Source organism: Felis catus, chromosome B4, assembly GCF_018350175.1.
Source record: "Felis catus isolate Fca126 chromosome B4, F.catus_Fca126_mat1.0, whole genome shotgun sequence".
Lineage (NCBI taxonomy): Eukaryota > Metazoa > Chordata > Mammalia > Carnivora > Felidae > Felis > Felis catus.
Window position 1 is genome coordinate 82,562,664 of NC_058374.1, and position 17,337 is coordinate 82,580,000.

Here is a 17,337-nt window from a genome sequence, read left to right on the forward strand (position 1 = left end):
TAGGCCAAAGGTACCCTGCCTTCTGTATGAAGGTCATGGTTTTCTGGTCACTTGTGTTCCCCCATTTATATATGTTTTAAACACAAATAAGTTACAAAGCCCAGATTTGGAGCTAATTCCAAATTTTGTCTTCTTTGTCTAGCTGTCCCTAAAGCCAAGATGCCAATCTGTATTTTTCTAATGACACCACTCTGTAGCAAAACAATTAATACCAGTCACTTCCTTGGGACAGTTCTCCCTGCCAGTTAAGTTAACTCAGGAGATGAAACAATAAAACCAAGGGTTGTTCAATCAGTACAGGATTAGGACTGAAGTAGTAAATTGCCCTTTTCTACTCTAGGGACAATTTTATCTAGTAAGATAATTTCTTACTTACAACATACCCTCTTATGACTCTATAAGTAGGCTACATTCCTACTAACCTTCCCAAATTCTCATTAAAAAAGAATTTTTTTAATGCATTTACTGTATTTGTACATGGAACATTTCTAGAAGGATCTCCAAGATAAACAGTGGATTAGGAGGTAACAATGGTTGCCTCCGGGGGAAGAACTGGGTGACTGAAGGACAAGTGGAAGATTTCTTTTTCAGTGCTATGACTCTGGTCCAAGCCACTATTGCCTCTCACCTAGATTATAGCAGTGACCTCATAACTGGTCTTCTTGCCCCGACTATTACCTGTCACAGTTCATTCACTGCATAGTGACATTTATTTTATTAAAAAAAAAAAAATCCAATCTGTGACTTCCCTGTTTAAATCCTTCCAAAGGCCTCCTTCTGCAATTAAAATAAAATCTTCCCAACTCCAGGGAGCCTGTGTGGCTCTGTCAGTTAAGTGTCCAACTTCAGCTCAGGTCATGATCTTGAGGTCTGTGGATTTGAGCCCCATGTCAGGCTCTGTGCTGACAGCTCAGAGCCTGGATCCTTCTTCAGATTCTGTGTCTCCCTCTCTCTGCCCCTTCCCCACTCATGCTCTGTCTCTCTCTCAAAAATAAATAAACTTAAATTTTTTTTAATAATACAAAATAAAATCCCAGCTCTTTACTATGGATACAAGCCTCTGCGTGATCTGGCTCTTCCCTTCCTCTGTGACCTCCCCCCCATTATTTTTTCTGCTCCAGTCACATGGGTCTCTTTTCTGTTCTTAAGGCATTCCAAGCTCATTCCTTTCTCAGGGCCTCAGATCAACATACAACTTGCTCCTTCTTGGAGCATCTGGGTGGTTCAGTCAGTTGAGCATCTGACTCTTGATTTCAGCTCAGGTCATGGTCCCAGGGTCATAGGATCAAACCCCCCATCAGACTCCATGCTGAGCACTAAGCATGGAGCCTGCTTGAGATTCTCTCTCTCTCTCTCTCTCTCTCTCTCCCTCTGCCCCTCTCCCCCGGGGCGCTCTATCTCTCTCTAAAATAAAAAGAAGCTTTTTTTTTTTTTCAACGTTGTATTTATTTTTGGGACAGAGAGAGACAGAGCATGAACGGGAGAGGGGCAGAGAGAGAGGGAGACACAGAATCGGAAACAGGCTCCAGGCTCTGAGCCATCAGCCCAGAGCCTGACGCGGGGCTCGAACTCCCGGACCGCAAGATCGTGACCTGGCTGAAGTCGGACGCTTAACCGACTGCGCCACCCAGGCGCCCCAAAAAGAAGCTTTAAAATTTTTAAAAACTGGCTCCTTCTCATTCAAGGCTTGGTGCAAACATCATCTCAGAGAATCTCCTTCTGACCATTCTGACTAAAGGAACCCCTCCCCACACACACCAGTGATCACTTCCCAATACCTTGTTTTGTTTTCATCATGCCACTTCCTACTGAAGTTGTTTCTTGAATTATCCATTAAATGTCTACCCTCCCTAGAATATAGACTCCTTGAGGGTAGAGGCCTTGTCTTTCATTTTACTGCTGTTTCCTCAGCATTTAGAACAGGGCATGGTACTGAATGAATGAATCAATGAATGTATGAAGTCACGTAGGAAGGTCTTGGGTGGGGGGCTGTTGTATTACTTACTATGGTTGCTGTAACAAATTACCACAGACTCAGTGGCTTAACACAACACAGGTTTATTATCTTACAGTTCTAGACATCAAAAGTCTGAAATGGGTCTTGCAAGGCCAAGATCAAGATACTAGCAGAACTGAATTCTTTCTGGAGGCTCTAGGAGAGAATCCGTTTCCTTCTCTTTTCCAGCCTCTAGAGGCTATCTGCATTCCTTGGCTTGGGGCCTCTTCCTTCATCTTCAAAGTCAGCAACATAACACCTTCAAATTCCCCTGACAGTCATGCCTCCCTCTTCTAAGAACTGTTGTAATTTCACTGGGCCAACCCAGATACTGCAGGAAAATTTCCCCTTCTCAAGATTCTTAACTTACTTGCATCTGCAAAGTTCCTTTTGTCATGTAGGTAACATATTCACAGGTTTCACAGATTAGGATTTGGACATTCTTAGGAGCCATTAATCCACCTACATCAGCCATGAACCTCTGCCCTGGAATCTATCTTCGTTATCCTAACTCAAGCACTACATCCACCCTGAAACCTTGTCAGACCCTGTCCCCTGCAGAAACAGATAACCAGGCCTCCGTTTGTGCCTGCGTGGTGCTGTACTCCGAAACAACACTTACTGTACTTCATAGAGATCAACGAATCTATGTACCTGCCTGCCCTTTCATTAGGCCATGAGCCTTTTGGGGCAGAATATAATGTTGTTCATCTTCACATCTTCAACACCTAAAACCCTGATTAATTAATTGATTCATTCCAAAAATATTTATTGAAGACCTCGTATGCTCAAGGTACTGGGGATATAATGCTAAACAAGCATAGACACAGTCTCTGCCCTCAAAGAGCTTGCAATCTCCCTGGAAAGAGAAGTAATTAAACCATCAATAACCATAAAAGGAGACCAATGATAGAGTAGGTGCAATGGGAGAGCACAGAAGAAGCATCCACTCTTATTTGGAGGTGTCAGAGAGGCCTTCTGAGAGTAACATCCTGGTTGGTGCCCAAAATGAGAAGGAACTAGCCATAAGTGAAATCTGAGAGAGTAAGTGGCAGCCCCCATAACCACCACTAAGGCAGCACCACTGCCACCATTGGGCCGCCCACACCAGATGGTCCACCCCAGTGAGCAGTTGCCCCCAAAAGTAGCCATACTCAAGTGATGCATTAGAAATGAGTGCTCCTGAGGGGCACCTAGATGGTTCAGTTGGTTAAACGTAGGACTCTTGATTTCAGTTCAGGTCATGATTTCACAGTTCGTGAGTTCAAGCCCCATGTTGGGCAGGCAGAGCCTGATTAATATTCTCTCTCGCCCTCTCTCTCTGCATGCTTGCTACCTCCCTCTCCCTCTCAAAATAAATAAATAAACATTAAAAAACTATTAAAAAAAAGAAATGAGTGCTCCAAAGGAAACTTTGGGGGTCATAGATATGTTCATTATCTTGAGTGTAATGATAGTTTTAAATACATATGTCAGAGCTTATCAACTTATACACTTGCAATTTATTGTATGTCAGTTATACCTCAATAAAGCTTTTAAATATTATAATGAACCAGGGTGTCTGGGTCAAGTGTCTAACTCTTGATTTCAGCTCAGCTCATAATCCCAGGATTGTAGGATCAAGCCCTATGTCTGGCTCCTGCTTGGGATTCCTGGCCTGCTTGGAATTTCTCTTCTTTATTATTATTATTTATTTTTTTCTAGTAATCGGCACCCAACGTGGAGCTCAAACTCAGAACCCCCAGTTCAATAGTTGCTTGCTCTTCCTACTGACACAGCCAGACGCCCCAGCACGGGCCCTGCTAAGTGACTGCATGATTGCACAAATTGCCAGCCTGTAAAGCCAGCCCTGCATTACAGGGCAAATGGCATGTTCATCCTCCATATGAATTCCACATCAACTCAAGTCATAGAAGATTTACAGAAATGGTGAGCCCTGACTGTCTTTTAATCCCTAATAGGACAGTTTTCTTTCTTTTCAAAATTTCACCTGGTATTTTGCTCTGGCCAAAATAATGACCAAATTGGAGATGATTCCAGCATTGAAAAAAAAAAAAAAAAAAAAAAAACAATGAAACAAACTTATTGTATCAAAAACCTCCTTACGGCGCCTGGGTGGCTCAGTCAGTGAAGTGTCTGACTCTTGATCTTGGCTCAGGTCACGATCTCACAGGTTTGTGAGTTTAAGCCCCTCGGCAGACTCTGTGCTGACAGCAGAGAGCCTGCTTGGAATTCTTACCCTCTCTCTCTACCCCTACCCCACTTGTGCGTTCACGCGTGCTCTCTCTCTCTCAAAAATAAACAATAATAATAATAATAATAATAATAATAATGTCTCCAGCCAACCAAACCCTGTGCCTCATGTAAGCTTCTTCATGTCAGAGAGAAGGGCCTGGTTATAGGATCAGGGCAGCTTCTTGGGAAAGTGTCTCCAACCATGGTGACCCCATGTACCAGGACTGGTGTGTACCATCCGGCCACATCTTGGCAGGTGGTGTCGGATTCTGGGCAGAACGGGTGGGGGCTGCGCTCTGAAGCTCCAACCTGCTGCCCCTGAGAGCTGAGTGTGGAGTCAGTGCTTTGTGCCATAAATTCAGTCTCCAGAACTTCCCAATCCAGGTGGTGGACCCCCACTCAGAGGCCAGGAGCTCAGCATTCTTGGACTTCTTTAAAAAAAAAAAAACAAAAAAACATGGTTTTTTAAAGGGCACAGAAATGAGAGAATTGGAATATTTCAGAGTTACTCATTTGCTTTAACCCATATTATACATGAAATAGTCTCAGAATGACTAGTAATACTACCTCCATCAATTATGATTCCTGAAAACCAGTACTTTTTTTTTTTTTTTGCAAATACTGTCCCCATTCTCCTCCCATTTCTTTTTGTTTTTATTTTTTTAATGTTTATTTTTGAGAGGGAGAGAGAGTGAGACAGACAGAGCATGAGTGGGGGAGGGGCAGAGAAAGAGGGAGACACAGAATCTAAAACAGGATCCAGGCTCCAAGCTGTCAGCACAGAGCCCGATGTGGGGCTCGAATCCACCAACTGTGAGATCATGACCTGAGCTGAAGTTGGACGCTTAACCAACTGAGCCACCCAGGTGCCCCTATTTCTTTATGGTTATAATATCTACACTGTTAGATCATATGGCCTTTATATACTATACTTTCTCTTTGAACCTTCATTTAGTCTCAGTTCTATAAGTAATTAATAAGTAATTAATAATGTTTACTTAGAGCCCGTATGTTGATGTCTCTCCAGACTGGTTGTCTGAAGTGCGTTCTCCAGTGGGCTTCTTAGGGAGGACTCATGGGAACAATATTCCCTGAGTTCCTGCATATTGATAATAATTTGTCTGTGTCCATTATAGTTGAAGTTTAGTTTGCTTTGGCTCACATGTCCTTGTCTTAAATATTTAAAATACATTAACTTCCTTTTCTTCTTGCATAAAACATTGCTGTCAAAGCATCTGACAAGTATCTAATTTGACCCTTATGAGTCTATGCTCTTTTTGTCTGGTCAAAGGATTTTTTTTCTTTAAAGTCTTTAAATTTACTAGAATATGTGTTGGTGTTAGTCATTGTAGGTCAATATTTTTAGGTGCCTTCTATATTCTTTTTTTTTTTTCTTGTCAAATGATTATACTTGAGTCAACAACTGAAATATAATTAAAAAATATTTTTTTAAGATTTCATTTTTTTGCTTTGTTTTTGTTTTTATTGTTTATTTACTTATTTTGAGAGAATGAGAGAGAGAGTGAGAGCATGCAGGAGGGACAGAGAGGGAGAGAGAATCCCAAGCAAGCTCTGCACTGAGAGCACAGAGCCCGATGAGAGGCTTGATCCCATGAACCATGAGATCATGACCTGAGCTGAAATCAGGAGTTGGACGCCCAACCGACTGAGTCACACAGGTGCACCTAAATATTTTATTTATTTATTTTTAAGTTTACTTATTTATTTTGAGAGAGAGAACAGTTAAGGGGCAGAGAGAGTTTCCCAAGTAGGTTCCAAGCTTAGCACAAGCCTGACACGGCTCTTGATCCCACGACCATAAAATAATGATCTGAGCAGATATCAAGAGTCAGACACTTGGGCGCCTGGGTGGCTCAGTCAGTTAAGCATCTGACTTTGGCTCAGGTCATGATCTCATGGTTCGTGAGTTCAGACTTGCTTTGGGTGAGCTTGAGCCCCACTTCAAATGAGCTTGCTTCTCTCTCTGTCTCTGCCCCTTGTGGAATTCTCTCTCTCTCCTCACTCACTTGCGCCCTCTCTCTGAAAGAAAGAATCCACTCAAAAAAAAAAAAAAAAAAAAAAAGAAGTCAGACACTTAATTGACTGAGCCACCCAGGCGCCTCTAAAGATTTTATTTTTTAAGTGATCTCTACACCAGATGTGGTGCTCGAACTCACAACCCCGAGACCAAGAGTTGCACGCTCTACCAACTGAGCCAGCCAGATGCCTCTGAAGTATAATTTCATTCAACAGGAAATCCCTCCCTTGGAGGGAAAATGGGAAAAAAAAACCTTAAAGCCAAACACTTTTTCCAAGGCAGAGCACTGACATTTCCAGATTGACAGCAGAATACATTTATTTCCATGAAACAAAACCATGAGTGCAAAGTTTGCCTTTGAAACGGTTTCCCACTTCGTCTCCATTTTTCAAGGCTCAGGAAACGATGCTTGTGGCCTTCTTCAGGGTCAGTTTAACCAGTGATGATGTCGGATGGCAGCTTCCAAATATAGGAAAATTCTTCAATGGTGCTTTATCTGGGGGGTCAGAGTAGTTGGCAAGAAGACCTGAACCATCAGAATAGCTTAGCTGGTTTAAAGGATGGAGGAGCATCAATCAATACTGAAGTAGTTAGGATCCTTCCGTTGCCACAGCAATGCCCTTTCAGAAGCGAGAATTTGTTTCAGGTTCTTCCAGGTTCTGTTCTTGCCAGCTACCGCGCCACCATGGCCAGAGTGCACACAGAGTTTGGATCCTTAAATGGCAATGGCTTGGCAGCTTTTTCCATAGGTCCTGTACTGAAATCAGAGCGCACCACTTTATTTTCACTCACAGCTTCCCTGCTAATACCCCACCTAAAGCTGGAAGCAGACACTTTTTTTCTTCTTCCTGGCGTTGTAACCCCCGAGCTGCTGCCCTTGGAAGGACTGGCTGGCCTCTTCCTGCTGTTTCGGGCTATTCCCAGAGTGGAAATGATGGCCACAATTGGAATTTGAGCCTCCATTCTTACCCTCTCTATGTTCTTTTATTTATTTATTTTTAATTTTATTTATTTATTTTTTAAATTTACATCCAAATTAGCTAGCATATAGTGCAACAATGATTTCAGGAGTAGACTCCTTAGTGCCCCTTACCCATTTAGCCCATCCCCCCTCCCACAACCCCTCCAGTAACCCTCAGTCTGTTCTCCATATTTATGAGTCTCTTCTGTTTTGTCCCCCTCCCTGTTTTTATATTCTTTTTGTTTCCCTTCCCTTACGTTCATCTGTTTTGTCTCTTAAAGTCCTCATGAGTGAAGTCATATGATTTTTGTCTTTCTGACTAATTTCACTTGGCATAACACCCTCCAGTTCCATCCACATAGTTGCAAATGGCAAGATTTCATCCTTTTTGATTGCCGAATAATACTCCATTGTATATATATACCACATCTTCTTTATTCATTCATCCATCGATGGACCTTTGGGCTCTTTCCATACTTTGGCTATTGTTGCTAGTGCTGCTATAAACATGGGGGTGCATGTGTCCCTTCAAAACAGCACACTTGTATCCCTTGGATAAATACCTAGTGGTGCAATTGCTGGGTGGTAGGATAGTTCTATTTTTAGTTTTTTGAGGAACCTCCATACTGTTTTCCAGAGTGGCTGCACCAGCTTGCATTCCCACCTCTCTATGTTCTTTTATTTTATTTCATTTTTAATTTTTTTTAATGTTTTATTTATTTTTGAGACAGAGAGACAGAGCATGAACGGGGGAGGGTCAGAGAGAGGGAGACACAGAATCTGAAACAGGCTCCAGGCTCTGAGCTGTCAGCACAGAGCCCGACTCGGGGCTCGAACTCACGGACCGCGAGATCATGACCTGAGCCAAAGTCGGCCGCCCAACCGACTGAGCCACCCAGGTGCCCCTCTATGTTCTTTTAATATGTAGTTTTGAAAATAAATTTTTTTAATGTTTTTATTTATTTTGGGGGGAGAGAGACAGTGAGCTGGAGAGGGGCAGAGAGAAAGAGGGAAACACAGAATCTGAAGCAGGCTCCAGGCTCTGAGCTGTCAGCACAGAGCCTGAAGTGGAGCTTGAACTGGTGAATCACAAGATCATGACCTGGGCCAAAGTTGAATGCTCAACTGACTAAGCCACCCAGGTGCTCCTAGTTTTGAAAATTTTTTGAATTTTTTAAATACATTTTTTAAAATTAAGTTTATCTATTTTGAGAGAGAGAGAGAGAGAGAGTGCACACAAGTGGGGGAGGGGTAGAGAGAAGCAGAAACAATCCCAAGCAGGCTCTGCACCATCAGCCCAAAGCCCAATGTGGGGCTCCAACCTACGAACCACAAGACCATGACCCAAGCCAAGATCAATAGTCAGATGCTTAACCGACTGTACCACCGAGACACCCCTAAATTTTTATTTTATTTTATTTATTTTGAGAAAGAGAGAGAGGTGGGGAGCGGCAGAGACAGAGGGGGAGAGAGAGAATCCAAAGCAGCCCCTGCAGTGTCAACACTGTCAGCATAGAGCCCGTCTCGGGGTTCAAACCCACATACCGTGAGATCATGACTGGAGCTGAAACCAAGAGTCAGACACCTAATGGATTGAGCCACCCAGGTGCCCCTAGTTTTGAAAATTTTAATTTCAGAAAAGTCTTGAGTAGCTTTTGGGTTGCTTTTGTTTGGCATTTTTTTGTGTGCCTTTGCTTTGGTTTTCTTTTTCAGAGATTTCTATTAACCTATTAGTGGAGCTCTTGAAGATGCTCAAAGAAAGATGCCTAAGGGGATAAAAAGGTGAGCCAAGAATTTTGTATCTTCTATGTCTTTACTATTTGTCACTTTCTCTTGAACCATCTTTCTTCATTTTTTTTTTTTTTACTTTAAAATTGTTTCCTCTTCAATTTTTTTTTCTTTTAGGTAAACTCTACATCTAAAGTGGGGTTCAAGCTCATGACCCCAAGACCTGAGTCACATGCTCTACCAACTGAGCCAGACAGTGACCCACATCTTTGATAATTTTAAGGCATTATTTATTGTGTTTATTTGCTCTAGTGTTCCTTATAGTTTCATCTTCATTTCTAAATGTTTTTTTCTTTTACTTCTAATTTTTCCTTGAGTTCTCTCATTTCAAACATTTTTTAGTTTTTTTAATATTCTGATTTGTGTTATTCTTTCATTTCTCATATCACTTTCTTGATGTCTTTTAGTTCATTTTGAAATAAAATGTTATAATATTCTACTTTCTGAGCATATCTCTCTGACATGCTTTCTTTTTGTAAAAACATTTTTCTGTTCTTCATTCTTTTTTCTTTTTTTTTTTTTTTTAGTTTATTTTTTATTTATTTTGAGAGAGATCGAGAGCAAGTGGGGGAGGGGCAGAGAGCAAGGGGGGAGATAGAATCCCAAGCTGGCTCTGGGCTGTACAGCGCACAGCCTGATGTGGGGCTTGAACTCACCAAGTGTGAGATCATGATCTGAGCCAAAGTCAAGAGTTGGATGCTTAACCGACTGAGCCACCCAGGTGGCCCCCATTCTTTTTTTTCGTATAGTAATTTTGTAGAGCATTTATTTATTGTTTGTTTGTTGTACAGGATTTAATCTGACACTTCCTGTTGCTCATTTTTAGCTGAATTTAATTTTTCTGAAGGATTTGTTCAGGTAGCTTTCCTATTTTGACAGAGCTCCTGTTTCTGTTGTTTGGAGATAATGTTAAAAAATACAGCTTGCTCGGGGCGCCTGGGTGGCTCAGTCGGTTAAGCGTCCGACTTCAGCCAGGTCACGATCTCACGGTCCATGGGTTTGAGCCCCGCGTCAGGCTCTGGGCTGATGGCTCAGAGCCTGGAGTCTGTTACCGATTCTGTGTCTCCCCCTCTCTCTGCCCCTCCCCCGTTCATGCTCTGTCTCTCTCTGTCCCAAAAATAAATAAACGTTAAAAAAAAAAAATTAAAAAAAAAAAATACAGCTTGCTCTCAGATTTCCTGACTTCATACCCCTACCCTGCCTTTATCTGGACCTTCTCTTCCTTTGTCTTTGCTGTCCCTATCCTGATCAAGTTTGATTTTTCTTTCAGCAGTTTCTCTTCAGTATGGGACCTATCCTGAAAGTGAGCCCTGAGGGGCCCTCGGGTGGCTCAGTCAGTTAAACAGCCGACTTCGGCTCAGGTCATGATCTCACAGTTTATGAGTTCAAGCCCCACATCAGCCCCTCTGTGCTGATAGCTCGGAGCCTGGAGCCTGCTTCGGATTCTGTCTCCCTCTCTCTCTCTGCCCCTCCCCTGTTTGCGCTTTGTCTCTCTCTCTCTCTCAAAAATAAATAAACATTAAAAAAAAAAGGGGGGGGGGAGCCGGGGATGGTCAGTTTGGAGAGCTCAAAGGGATGAGGTTGTTCCTGCCTCTTTAGGCCATATTGACATGTAGCAATTGACTTGCTACTGGAGAGGGCAAAACTTCTCTCCATTTTAACTCTTGTCAGAGTGGCCTGCCATGCCTTCCCTTGGTTGTTTGGACCATCTGTTCCATCTGTTCTCATAACCCTCTGACACCCTGTGTCTTCCTGTTTCTCCTGCATAAACACCCATAACAAGCAGGTCTTGTGGCTTTTGGGAGTTTGTTCTCACTGCTCAATAGTTTGGGGTTTGTGGTGATATCTGGTCACCTAGTTTTGTTGCAAATGTTGCCCGTGAATTTTTGGTTTTGCCAACTGGTTGCTCTGCTTTGTTTTTATTTTTTGTTTTGGTGGGGATTTGAGAAACCCAAAAACTAGGGTGCCACTTCCACTGATATTTCCCCTCCCCACCACCACCACCACCACACATACCTGTCCCCCCGCCCCCACCATTACCCTTGTCTGGGACCCTACTTGTGCTTTATTAGTAGTTTTCTTCCATGTTATAATGATATGTGTACTGTCTCTGATCTGTTTCTCCCTAGACTGTAAGTGACGTAAGAGCTCAGGAATAGTGCCTGGCAATATAGTAGGGGTTCAACAAATATTTGTTAAGGAAAAAATGTTTCAAAAGCAGCATATTTGGAGGCTGAGAGAAAAGAGTCAGTTTGTGGCAGATACGGGAAGTGGGATAAAGGACTGTTAAGAAAGGAGGCACTGGGCTGGCTCAGTCGGAAGGGCATGTGACTCTTGATCTCAGGATTGTGAGTTCAAACCCCACATTGGGTGTAGAGATTACTTAAAAAAAAAAAAAAGAACTTGTTGGTAAGAAATAAAGCTGGACGATTGGGCCAGGTCAGTTTAGGGCTTTGTAAAGCATTTAAGGAGATTGTACTTTACCCTGAAGGCAATGAAAACCCTTTAAAATTTTTTTAAGGAAAAAAAAAGATTTTAAGTAAGGGAGTGGTCTGATGAGATTTCTTTCTTTCTTTTTTATTAACATCACAAACTACAGTACAGAGAATGGATTCTGGGACATAAAAATTAGAGATGGGATTAGAATCAATGGCAATAATCCAGCAGTTGAATATACATGGTAAATAAAACATTGAATTACAGTGATCTGATTTTCAGATAACTTGCACAGTGGAAAATATAATCAGAATCCAAAAGGTAATAGAATGGCCAGAAAAATGATTAATCTGAAAAAGATGATAATTAGGCAAGATAAATGAAAGCTCATTCATTCAGGCCCCAAATTCATAACTGATGAACAAATATAGGCTGGTTTAATAATAGCTTGCAGAAAGACAAATTAGCAATAACATATTATGAAGTGATACTGTGATGAAACTAAGGATGTTAATTTATTCCTTTTATTTTGTTCTTTTTTTAGTTTATTTATTTTGAGGGGGGTTGGGGAGGAGCAACGAGAGAAGGAGAGAGACTCCCAAGCAGGCTCCCCACTGTCAGCGCAGAGCCCAACATGGGGCTTGATCCCATGAACCATGAGATCATGACCTGAGCCAAAATCAAGAGTTGGATGCTTAACCATCTGCGCTACCCAGGCACTCCAATTTATTCCTTTAAAAATTTTTGTTTTAAAAATTTACATTGAGAGATAATTCACATATTATATAGTTAACCCATTTAAAGTGTACAATTCAATAATTTTTAGTAGATTAATAGTTGCGGTGCATCCATCCAGGAGTCAAATTTGGAATATTTTCATCACCTCAAAAAAGAAACCCTGTATCCATTGCCTATCAGTCTTCTATCCCATCACCCCCCTCCCTAAGCCCTAAGCAACTACTAACCTACTTTCTGTCTCCATAGATTACCCTTTTTTGGACTTTAATAATAATGGAATCACATAATACATGGACCTTTCTGACTGCCTTCTTTATTTAGCGTAATGTTTTCTTTCTTTTTTTTTTTTAATTTATTTATTTTGAGAGAGAGAGAGCAGGGGAGGGGCAGAGAAAGAGGGAGAGAGACAATCCCAAGCAGGCTCCACACTGTCAGCATAGAGCTGGATGTGGGGCTCCAACTCACGAACTGCAAGATCATGACCTGAGCTGAAACCAAGAGTCTGATGCTTAACCGACTGAGCCACCCAGGCACCCCGTTTATTTAGCAAAGTGTTTTCAACATTCATCCAAGTTGTAAATATGTGTCAGTACTCTGTTCTTTTTTTTATTTTTTATTTTATTTTAATTTAATTTAATTTTATTTTATTTTATTTATTTTTTGGGGGAGAGAGAGAGAGCGCAAGCAGGGGAGGGGCAGAGAGAGGGGGGCACAGAGGATCCAAAGCAGGCTTTGTGCTGACAGCAGTGGGCATGATTTCGGGGCTCAAACTCGGGAACCGTGAAATCATGACCTGAGCTGAAGTTGGACTTTCAACTGACTGAGCCACCCAGGTACCCCAGTACTCTGTTCTTTTTATAGGCAAATAATATTTAATTGTTTGGATATGCCACATTTTGTTTATGCATTTTTCTGTTGATGGACATTTTGGTTTTTTCCATTGTAGGAGAGGCAAATTTTACCCATCTTAGGTTCTCAGCTGGGGCTCTTTAACAAAAAGATAGATTAACAAGATAAAACGAACAAGCTTATTAATACATGCAGCACACATCACAGAAGAGAAAACTCAGCGAAAAGTAGTTCAAAGTGGTAGCTTAGAACTCTGGCTAATATAGCATCTTCAACAAAGAGCAATACATTTATGGACAAATGACAGGATGAAGGAAAAGAGTTTTACGGTTCAAAGGACAGCAAACTAGGAAGGTAAACATATGGGAGGAAACTAAGGGAGGAAGGTTTGTTTGCAGATTTCTCTGGTGCCATCTCTGAGCTGATAAGAGTCTAGAGCATCTCTAATAAAGAATTTATATCTGCCCTTAGGCAGAAAAGGAGGAGGTTAGAGAGAGAGAAAGAGCTTTTTATGTGTTTGCTCCTTTTTTTTTTTTTTTTTACATTTATTTATTTTTGAGAGACAGAGACAGAGCGTGAGTAAGGGAGAGGCAGAGACAGAGAGAGACAGAATCAGAAGCAGGCCCAGGCTCTGAGCTGTCAGCACAGAGCCCAACGCAGGGCTCGAACCCACGAACCGTGAGAGCATGACCTGAGCCGAAATCGGGCGCTTAACCAGCCACCCAGGCGCCCCTGTTTGCTCCTTCTTAATTGCCTTTTTAGAGAGAGAGCTTTTTATGTGTTTGCTCCTTCTTAGTTGCCTTTAGCTCAAAATAATTTTATGTCAAAGAGCATATTTTGGGGTGATGTATTCTGGTTTTCTTCACCATCTTTTGGCTATGATGAATCATGCCGCTATAAACATTCATGTACAAGTTTTTGTGGGGATGTATGTTTTCATCCAGCAATGGAATTGCTGAGTCATTTTATTTACTCTTTGTTTCCATTTATGGACATAGTTTTTAGGATGTGCTAAGTGATAGTCCCACCTGTAATCTGATATTCAGTCCTGGGCTATACACATTGACAAACTGGACCATGTACAGCTAAGAGAGGCCAGAGCAATAGAGAGGAGATGGTTAACTAAGTAACTTGAAGAATAAGGGGAGTATGTGGAAACATTTAGCTGGAGAAAAGAAAACTAAAGTGGAAAAGAGGGATGCCTGGGTGGCTTAGTCACTTGAGCATCTGACTTTGGCTCAGGTTGTGATCTAGTGGTTCATGAGTTCAAGTCCCACATCAGGCTTGCTGTTCTCAGTGCAAAGCCTGCTTCAGATCTTCTATTCCTCTCTCTCTCTCTCTGCCCCTCCCCCTCTCAAAAATAAGTAAACACTAAAAAAATAAAGTGGAAAAGAGATATATTCAAAGATCTGAAGAGTTGTTATATAGAAGGGGGATTAGCCAGAGGGTAGAACTAAGCCCACTTGGTAGATATTTCAGAGCAACATAATAGGTCTGAAGATTTTCTTTCCTCCCTTCCTTCCTTCTTTCTTCCTTTCTTCCTTCCTGTCTCCTTCCCTCCTTCTTTCCTTTCCAATTATTTTATGTTTGACTACATAAAACATGAATAAAGTGTAAAAAGTACAAAAGGATGCACACTGATATCTTGCATTCAGTTCCCTTTCTTATAGGCAGTTTCTTATAAATCCTTTGAGATATATTTTAAACATATAAACAGATTTTTAAATTTTATAAAAAGAAATTTAGTATGCTTTTAGAGAGAGTAAAAGCATTTCTAACTAAAATTTTTAAAAAATTTTTTAGTTACGTTTACTTATTTTTAAGAGCAGTGAGAGACAGAGCATGAGAGGGGCAGAGAGATAGAGCCACAGAATTCCAAGCAGGCTCCAGGCTCTGAGCCTGAGGTGGGACTCAAACTCATGAACCGCGAGATCATGACCTGAGCTGAAGTTGGATGCTCAACCAACTGAGCCACCCAGGCGTACCATAAAAAAAAATTTTTTTTTCTAACTCTTATAAATGGCCCAACCCTGTCTGTAATGACTGTTTCAGGCATTCTGTATCCTGGAGATATTTAGGGGAAATAGATAAACGATCATCAGTTAATTTTCTGGAGTATTTTTCTCTTGCAATTTATTTGTTGAAGAAACTAGATTGTTATCCTATAGAATTTCCCATGTTCTGGATTTTGCCAAGTGGTGTCTTTCCTTTGTTTTATGAATTTCTTGCAAATTGGTATTGGATTGAGAGGCTAAGATTCAGATTTGATTTTTTAAAATTTTTAATGTTTATTTATTTATAATTTTCTAGCAGTCACATTTTATTTTTTTTATTGCTGTGTATATATTTTATTTATTTATTTATTTATTTATTTATTTATTTTAATATGAAATTTATTGTCAAATTGATTTCCATACAACACCCAGTGCTCATCCCAACAGGTGCCCTCTATGTTTATTTATTTTTGAAAGAGAGAGAAAGAGAGAGACAGAGTGTGAGTGGGGAAGGGGCACAGAGAGAGAGGGAGACAAAGAATCTGAAGGAGGCTCCAGGCTCCGAGCTGTCAGCACAGAACCCAACATGGGGCTTGAACTCTCAAACCACGAGATCGTGGCCTGAGCTGAAGTCAGGTGCTTAACCAACTGAGCCACCAGGTGCCTCTGGATTTGGTTATTTTAGTAAGCCTACTTTATAGATGGTGGTGAATTCTTACATCAGGAGGCATATACTATCTGGTTATCTCTCTATTGTTGCTCAAAGTGCTGATATTCTCATTGTATTATTCCTTCTTCACTTATTTTTATAATGAAGAACTTCCCCTCAGAGTAGTAGCTGAAAAGGCAAGATAGGGGCACCTGGGTGGCTCCGTCAGTTGGGTGTCAGACTTCTGCTCAGGTCATGATCTCACGGTTTGTGGGTTTGAGCCCCGCGTGGGGCTCTGTGCTGACAGCTCAGAGCCTGGAGCCTGCTTCGGATTTTGTGTCTCCCTCTCTCTCTGCCTCTCCCGAACTTGTGCTCTCTCTCTCTCTCTCTCTCTCTCTCAAAAATAAATAAGATGTAAGAAAAGGCAAGATAAATGTTTGATACTTTATCTAGAGTTTTCAAAATAGTGGATTGGTACCCTATCATCTTACAATGACTAGTATTTTTTTAAGTAACATTATGAACTCATGAATTTAAATCTATTTAATGTGTTACATTGTGGTTATTATCTTTGTTAAATTGGGATGGCTATATTGGAAGCCTCTTAAGGTTGGCTCTTGAATTCTTTTGATAAAACCTTATAGTCTTCAATAGTTTCTCCATTTCTCTCTTCACTATACACACTATAAATCAAGTGTAATCCCTACCATGTGAGAGAAATTTGTCTTGTTAGGGTCATCAAAAACCTCCATATGTGACCAAATCCCTGGCCATTCTCCATCTTCATCTTTCTTGCTCTCCCAGCAGTATGTGTGCCTGCTTATATATTTTTTACTTTTTTTTAATGTTTATTTATTCTTGGGAGAAACAGAGTGTGAGGCGGGGAGGGACAGAGAGAGAGGGAGACACAGAATCCTAGCAGGCTCTGAGCTATCAGCACAGAGCCCAAAGTGAGGCTCAAACCCACGAACTGCAAGATCATGATCTGAATGGAAGTTGGACAGTTAACCGACTGAGCCACCCAGGCGCCCCAGTGCCTGCTAACTAAAAGTCTTTCTTTGCTTGTCTTCTGAGACACTTCTTTTCTGGTTTTCCTCCTACCTCACTGAACATTTGCTCTCTGTCCTCTTTGCTGGATCTTCCCCCTTTCCTAACTTAGAAAGTGAGAGTAGATAGTAAAACAGTTCAAGGACAAACTCTAGAACCTTCCACCATTTACAGGTTAAAAAGAAGAGGAAGATACAGCAAAGGAAGAGCAAACTAAACAAAAAGCTAGCAGAAGGAAGGAAACAATAAATATTAGAACAGAGATAGAGAATAGAAAAATAATAGAATAGATGAAACCTGATGTCTTCGTGGAAAATAACAAAATTGACAAAACTTAGCCAGCTAGTCTAAGACAGAGACACAAATAACTAAAATCAGAAGTAAAAGTGAAGACATTACTACCAAACTTACAGAAATAAAAAGGAGTGTGAGAGAATACTACGAACAATTGTACACCAACAAATTAGATTACCTATGTGAAATGGGAAAATCCCTAGAAACACAGGAATTACCAAAACTGACTCAAGCAGAAATCATAAAATCTGAACAGGCCTGTAACAGGTAAAGATAATGAATCAGTAACCAAAACCTCCCAACAAAAAAAGT

General features: G+C 41.1%; 1 long non-coding RNA gene and 1 pseudogene across 2 annotated transcripts in view; both read right to left on the reverse strand.

Moving 5' to 3' along the window:
* Window positions 1–4,270: 4,270 nt before the first annotated feature.
* The window catches only part of LOC123386613, a 41,944-nt gene continuing 28,877 nt past the window's right edge, over window positions 4,271–17,337 (reverse strand). For both annotated transcript variants that reach the window (XR_006600785.1, XR_006600787.1), the window contains one exon: window positions 4,271–4,662. This is a non-coding gene — a long non-coding RNA (uncharacterized LOC123386613). The remainder of the gene's footprint in view (window positions 4,663–17,337) is intronic.
* Window positions 6,544–7,339, reverse strand: LOC101085136 (annotated as a pseudogene).